This window comes from Magallana gigas, chromosome 1 (genome assembly GCF_963853765.1).
Source record: "Magallana gigas chromosome 1, xbMagGiga1.1, whole genome shotgun sequence".
In the NCBI taxonomy this organism is placed as follows: Eukaryota; Metazoa; Mollusca; class Bivalvia; order Ostreida; family Ostreidae; genus Magallana; species Magallana gigas.
The window spans coordinates 23,862,619-23,868,819 of record NC_088853.1 but is presented as its reverse complement, the minus strand read 5'-3'; the positions used below and the strand labels follow the sequence as shown (position 1 = coordinate 23,868,819).

The 6,201-nt window shown below is 32.8% G+C and overlaps 1 long non-coding RNA gene across 1 annotated transcript; it reads left to right on the top strand.

Moving 5' to 3' along the window:
• Positions 1-423: 423 nt before the first annotated feature.
• LOC117692220 (uncharacterized) lies at positions 424-6,001 on the top strand. Its single transcript, XR_010715074.1, has 3 exons — positions 424-2,937; positions 3,164-3,307; positions 5,562-6,001. It is a non-coding gene; the product is annotated as an uncharacterized lncRNA (long non-coding RNA).
• The last annotated feature ends 200 nt before the right edge of the window (positions 6,002-6,201 follow it).

Below are 6,201 nucleotides of genomic sequence, written 5' to 3'. Positions count from 1 at the left end.
TTTACAAAAAAACAGGTATGATCTTATTTGCTCCATACTACTGTTATAATGTCTATACAAATCTAACCTTCATTCTGATATTCTACATTTCACTTGTACTGTACACCTGATATCTATGCTATATCAAAGTTTTTATTGAATGCCAAAAACACAATCCAAATCAAAAAGGGAAAATCAAAATCCCTTTTTTTTTGACCCTGTTTTTCATATCTGCATCCATTTACACCCCTTTTTGCCAAAAATAAACCTTTACAAGTCAAAGTTCATGGAATTTTTCTGCATCATTGACATTTAAATGCATTACACAGACATTTAAAATGAGTAACGTTCCTCTTATTCTTATAAAAACTTATGAAGCTTCAGAGGAACGTTCCTCTTTACTCAAACTAAAATCTCTACATTTCATATTAGGAACGTTCCTCTTTTCACTTCAACAGAAATCTTCACAAAGAATCTGAGGAACGTTCCTCTTTCACTTCAACAGAAATCTTCACAAAGAATCTGAGGAACGTTCCTCTTTTCACTTCAACAGAAATCTTCACAAAGAATCTGAGGAACGTTCCTCTTTTCACTTCAACAGAAATTCTGACAATTCATCTTGAGGAACGTTCCTCTTTCACTTCAACAGAAATTTTGACAAATCATCTGAGGAACGTTCCTCTTTTCACTTCATTATATAAACTGAAATCCTGACAAAGCATCTGAGGAACGTTCTTGACTTGAAATCTTTACACTGTATCTTAGGAACGTTTCTCATTTCACTTCATCTGAAAGCTACATAAAGCATCTGAGGAAGGCACAATCTTTCACATGTTGATTGTTTACTTTTTCCATGAAATTTGTATAAAGCATCCGAGGAACGTTCCTCTTTTTTCCTTTAATTGAAATCTTTACAATGCATTCGAGGAAAGTTCCTCATTTTATTTAACAAAATGTTTACTTCTCACCCAAGGACTTAAAAACATTTCCTTTTTTAGTATTTTAATCATTACGCAAAATGTGACTAGCAACAATCCTCTTTGTAAAACTAATAAAAGACATATTGAAACAACGATTTTGACAAACCAAAAGTAAACTAATTAATCATTCTAAAGGAGACTCAGAGTCTCAACTGACGTCATCGTAAGACGTTGACTTCGAGGTGGATAACATCAATTTTGAAGATCTAGAAGAGGCGAAATGATTAAAATACTTCTGAACATTTTTCTAAGGATTCACTTTTTTTAAAATAATTTTTAAGATAAGTAAATTTTAAAAATATAAAAACGTTACATGATAACCTGAATATTTGAACATTTTACTCTGCATTTGTGTTTTACGACATTAAAACTATTTCCTTATGCAATATCTTGTGCAGAGGGCGCAAAATTGTAAACCCGCGACTGACCTTAAGTTTATTGTTTCTATACCCCCCTCCCCCCCCCCCCGCAAACAAAGTTTAGGGGTATATAAGAATCACCTTGTCCGTCCGTCCAACTATAAGTCTGTTCGTCTTCTGTGCAATTGGACTTAAAAAAAGTTTTCTTTAAATTAATTGTAAATAATTGATGTGCAATTGTCAACATTTTACTGGAAAATCCTGATTTTATTTTTGATATCTATCATGATGCAAATTGATATGATACATTGCGATGATTATTATTGCAGGGATGATTTTCACTAAAACCCCTATTGCACTTGTAGCTAGTAAGCACAATTGAAATTTAGAAGACATGCTAATTATGTCACTTATTAAATAACTTGTTTAACAAGTGTGCAAAATTACTCCTGATGATAGCGGGTTTGCAGCTCATAATTTAACAATTTTAAATATAAAATCAAAAACTTTGTGTCAAGCCCCTGAAACAACAATATGATGTTGGTTAAGTAATATAAGGACTGATGAAAAAGGGTGCACACACACACACCCACACACCTATACTTGAGGTCACAACTCTAAACACATTATGAGCACTCAGTTGGAGCGCAGTCATTTGTTAGTAAAAGTTTGTAGGAATGCAGTTACACGCTGCAGGAGCTGAGTAGAAATCCCTTGGTCAACTGTCACATTTTCACCTTGTAAAAATTTAAAATACAACTGCACAATGTTTTTGAATTTCCCCGCGAACTCACAACAATTCCAGAAATATAACAGTATCGTGAAACTCTGGGGGAATGCAATCTGGTGTGACAGGACCTAAGCTTTGAGAAAACAATCAGGTTACCAGAAATTTGCATTTGTCAAATTCTTTGAACTGGATGATAGTAACAAACATTATTAGGATGTAAAATTTGAATTACAGTTCTCATATGAAATGCAATCATTATATTAATATACATGTAAATTATATCTTGCACTAGCTAACAATTACCCCCACCCCCTTCCTAATGAAATCACAATATACACGAGCTATAATTCAATAGTGTACTCGTTGTTTTGATAAATCTACAAATCTACCTCAGGTATTTATGAAGTAGGATATTTTAGGTAAAAAAAAACCAACTCACTTTTTGGCTTTCTTGGAGTACCTATGTTTTTCAACTAGAAAATATCTAATATCAAAATACTCCAGTATATTCTGTAAATAACTTCTCAGCATGCATGGTCAATAGAAATGTCATGACCTAAAGCCCATCTTCCTCTGCTTCATTTGGTTTGCTAATGTCACCGCTGGCCATTTCAAGCTGAGTAACAACTTGTTGTTACATGCACATGCTAAGGTCCTCTATCAGATGTCAATCACTAACTGGATGCTGATAAGATGTTCGGGGTGTGCTAATAATAGTAACTGTGTGAAATTTGAGAGCTTTCAACAGCAGATCCCTGCTTTAGGAACAGATGCAAAATGTGGTCGCAAATTTAATTTAAGATCAACGCTGCATGTGTACTTTATGAAGCAGAACAGAAATATTGTTTGGAAATTGCAGTTGCAAACTTTGCAGGATACATGCATCAAGGTAATAAATACTTTAATTATATCCAAACGCTTAAAATACATAACTGAGTTTCTTTTGCTCTTCTGCTAATTTACTACAATCAAGGTAATTGCAAATCTAAAGCATTTAAATTAAATTGATACAAAATTCTTGATTATCTGATATTTAAAAAAATTATTGTAATCATCAAATTTTGAAAATGATGTGCAAAATTAAAATATAATCATAATACAATGTAATGTTATAGGTAATGATGATTGGCAGTGACAAAATATTTTGCCTGGTGGATTTGATTTGGAATCACTGCATTTGATTTGTTTGCTGGTCTAGAGGATGGGGAGCATTAATTTGGACAGAGCTTGATCGGGATGGAAAATGCTTGAAGATTAAGGTTTGTTATTCTTAATTTAAAATTAATCTCACACTATAGCTGTCCTTCTGGGACTACTCCCACAAGGCTCTTTTGAAATAGCGTAATCTGCTAGCCACTTCTCATTTTACAGGTTATCAATTTCCCCTACAAATCCTTATCAACGCCATTGCTAGGAAAATGGCCCTCTTGGGACAAATGAATTCAGTAACACTATAAACTCCATTTACATGATGTGAGTTTTAGATCTTACAAATCAGACTTTGTAAATAGGAAAATTATAAACAGATATTAGGTCATATGGAATAGGAACATGCTCTATTTAAGAAAAAGTTAAATATTAAATATATGGTTAATCTGCCGAAATGAATTATCACACAATTGTAACCTGTACAAATGTGAAAGGATTAATCTAATGAGTGCACAGGGGCCCATTTCACAAAGCAAACTTAAGACTAAGTTATATCTTAGGAAAGAACTTTTTCCTAAGTTCATTACTTATCCGTTTAATTTTAACTTAAAGACAGGTAAATTGATGTTTTAGGAACAAACTTAACATGGTGACTGTTTATATTATATTGAAATGTATTGTATGCACATTTAAGTTGAACAAAAATACTAGATAACGGGTATCATTAAGACTTTTTTCACTTTACTTCTAATTTATTTAAACATGTTTTATTGAATAAATTCAATAGGATTGGACAACAGGCATAGCCTATGTATGTCCTCTCCTTGTAATATATCCACTTTACTTCTAAACTGAAAACATTAGAACTATCAAATTATAGATATATTTCTTCAATTAATTTCTTTGGTGTAGACTTTTAATTTTTACAACTTTTTTAGATTATCTGGTTGCACGCGCAGATGGATAGCGGGTATATAGTTATAGCTAGTGCACTGATGATAATTAAGTTATTCATGCCTGAGAATTACTAATATCTTAAAAAGGAATAAATACTACATAAATACTCAATTAAAGAATGACTGGATGATTTGTCCTATCCCTCCACGAAATTAGCTTTTCTTTTAGGGGAGAAATGTTAGGTGTATTCTTCATCTTATTTTTTTGTCGGGGGAAGGGGGGTAGGGGGTAGGAGTTACCGCAAATTAAGTGATTTGGGAATATTGATGCTAAATCATCCATGGGAATGTTGTTTCATCAGAAATGTTTGCCTTTTATCCTCACTTCTATCAGCCAAGATGCATTTATTTGCAGTGTTTTCTTTAAAAAAAAACCCACCCTATTTTTAAATCAACCCTTTTAAGCAGGGACGTAGCATCAGGATGTAGGGGGGGGGGGACCCCCCCCCTTAACTTTTTCTCACAGCAAACAATTTTTTTAAATTTACATATCAAAAAGTGAATAGACATGGAGTCCCCCCCCCCACATTTTTTTGGGAGCATGTAAAAAATTAAAGAGAATTTTGATGAAACAAACATAAAGTCCTTAGTATAACAAGTCAGAATTTATGATGAGCAAATATTCTGAATAATTTATGCTTCTAAATTTCAAACAAAAATAAGTTTGACCAAGCTCATCAAGCTTATTTACTGAATTCTAGTATTCCCTTGCTGCAACATTAAATTGGTAGGATGAACAGAATCTGAATTATACAGCTTTCTTGTTTGACGTGGTTAATAATTCCTGCTTTATTTAAGTGATGCAAATTCCATCTGCGCAGCTGTCTGGCTTAAAACAAATAATTTCTCATACTCACAAGAATGACCGGCCCCGATAACAATAGCTTTGGGATTTGATGTGAAGTGTTAAGATCTGTCGCCATCCAAAACAAATAATGCAATAATACCAATCACTTCACTCACGGTTTTAAGACTAGAGCAGAAATTCAAGAGTATTGATTAATGTTTGGTAGATTCAAATCAAATTCAGGCTTAATTATCCTGCTTGGATTCTGTAAATGTTTAAACGTATTTAGGTATATAGGTATATATATCTGAAGAGAAATATTTGTTGTACAAATCTCTCTCTCTCTCTCTCTCTCTCTCTCTCTCTCTCTCTCTCTCTCTCTTGTGCTACGTACATCTCTCTAATTTCTCTCTCTCTTTCAAGTTAAGCAGGGAAAAACTTATGTGACCTTTAATATACTGGGTATTTCTCCTTAAAGAATGTCAATACCTAAATGTATGTTTGAGAATTTGTGTGTTATTAACAAAAATAAGCATTACAACCAGATCTTCATTATGAAATGAAATAACAGGAAGTTATTTAGCGATGATGAGTTTTAATGCAAATATGTATTATACATAGATTCTATAGAAGATCTGGACATCCCCCCTGGGAGGAAATCAATGAGGCCACAGAAAAGTTCAAAAGCCATCCAGCCAGTCACACAGTATGAACAGAAGATAAACAGAACAGAAGATAAACCTTGATTCATGGCAACCATGTATCAAAGACCGAATTAAGTGAAAGTGCTTTCTGGAAAATGAAGCTCTACTTGGGAACTTCATCCTGAATTTGATGGATGCGAGCTTTATGTTTTTAGTAATTATAAAACCATATGCACTGAGACAATTATTAATGTAGTTAAATGTTTAATTATATAAACATCTAATCCAATTACAAACTAAACTTGATATTTAATATAAAAAGAAATATTAAAGTGGTATTCTTAATTACATGCCTATGTATTTTTATTGAAAACAATTAGCTATAGTTTGATCTACAATACAAGATCAATTTTTGACAACAATTAATATACCGGGTACATGTATTTGCCGCTTAAAAAATACACAAGGGGCACCCAAAATGGCGCGATACAAAATATTACAAATTCAAACTCTTTTTTACTTTATATCGAGTAATCAACTTAGAAAATTTTAGCTGATCATCATCGGGACTGAGCGTTAGTCAAGTACTCGAGTACTTGTTAACATCCTTAATATTT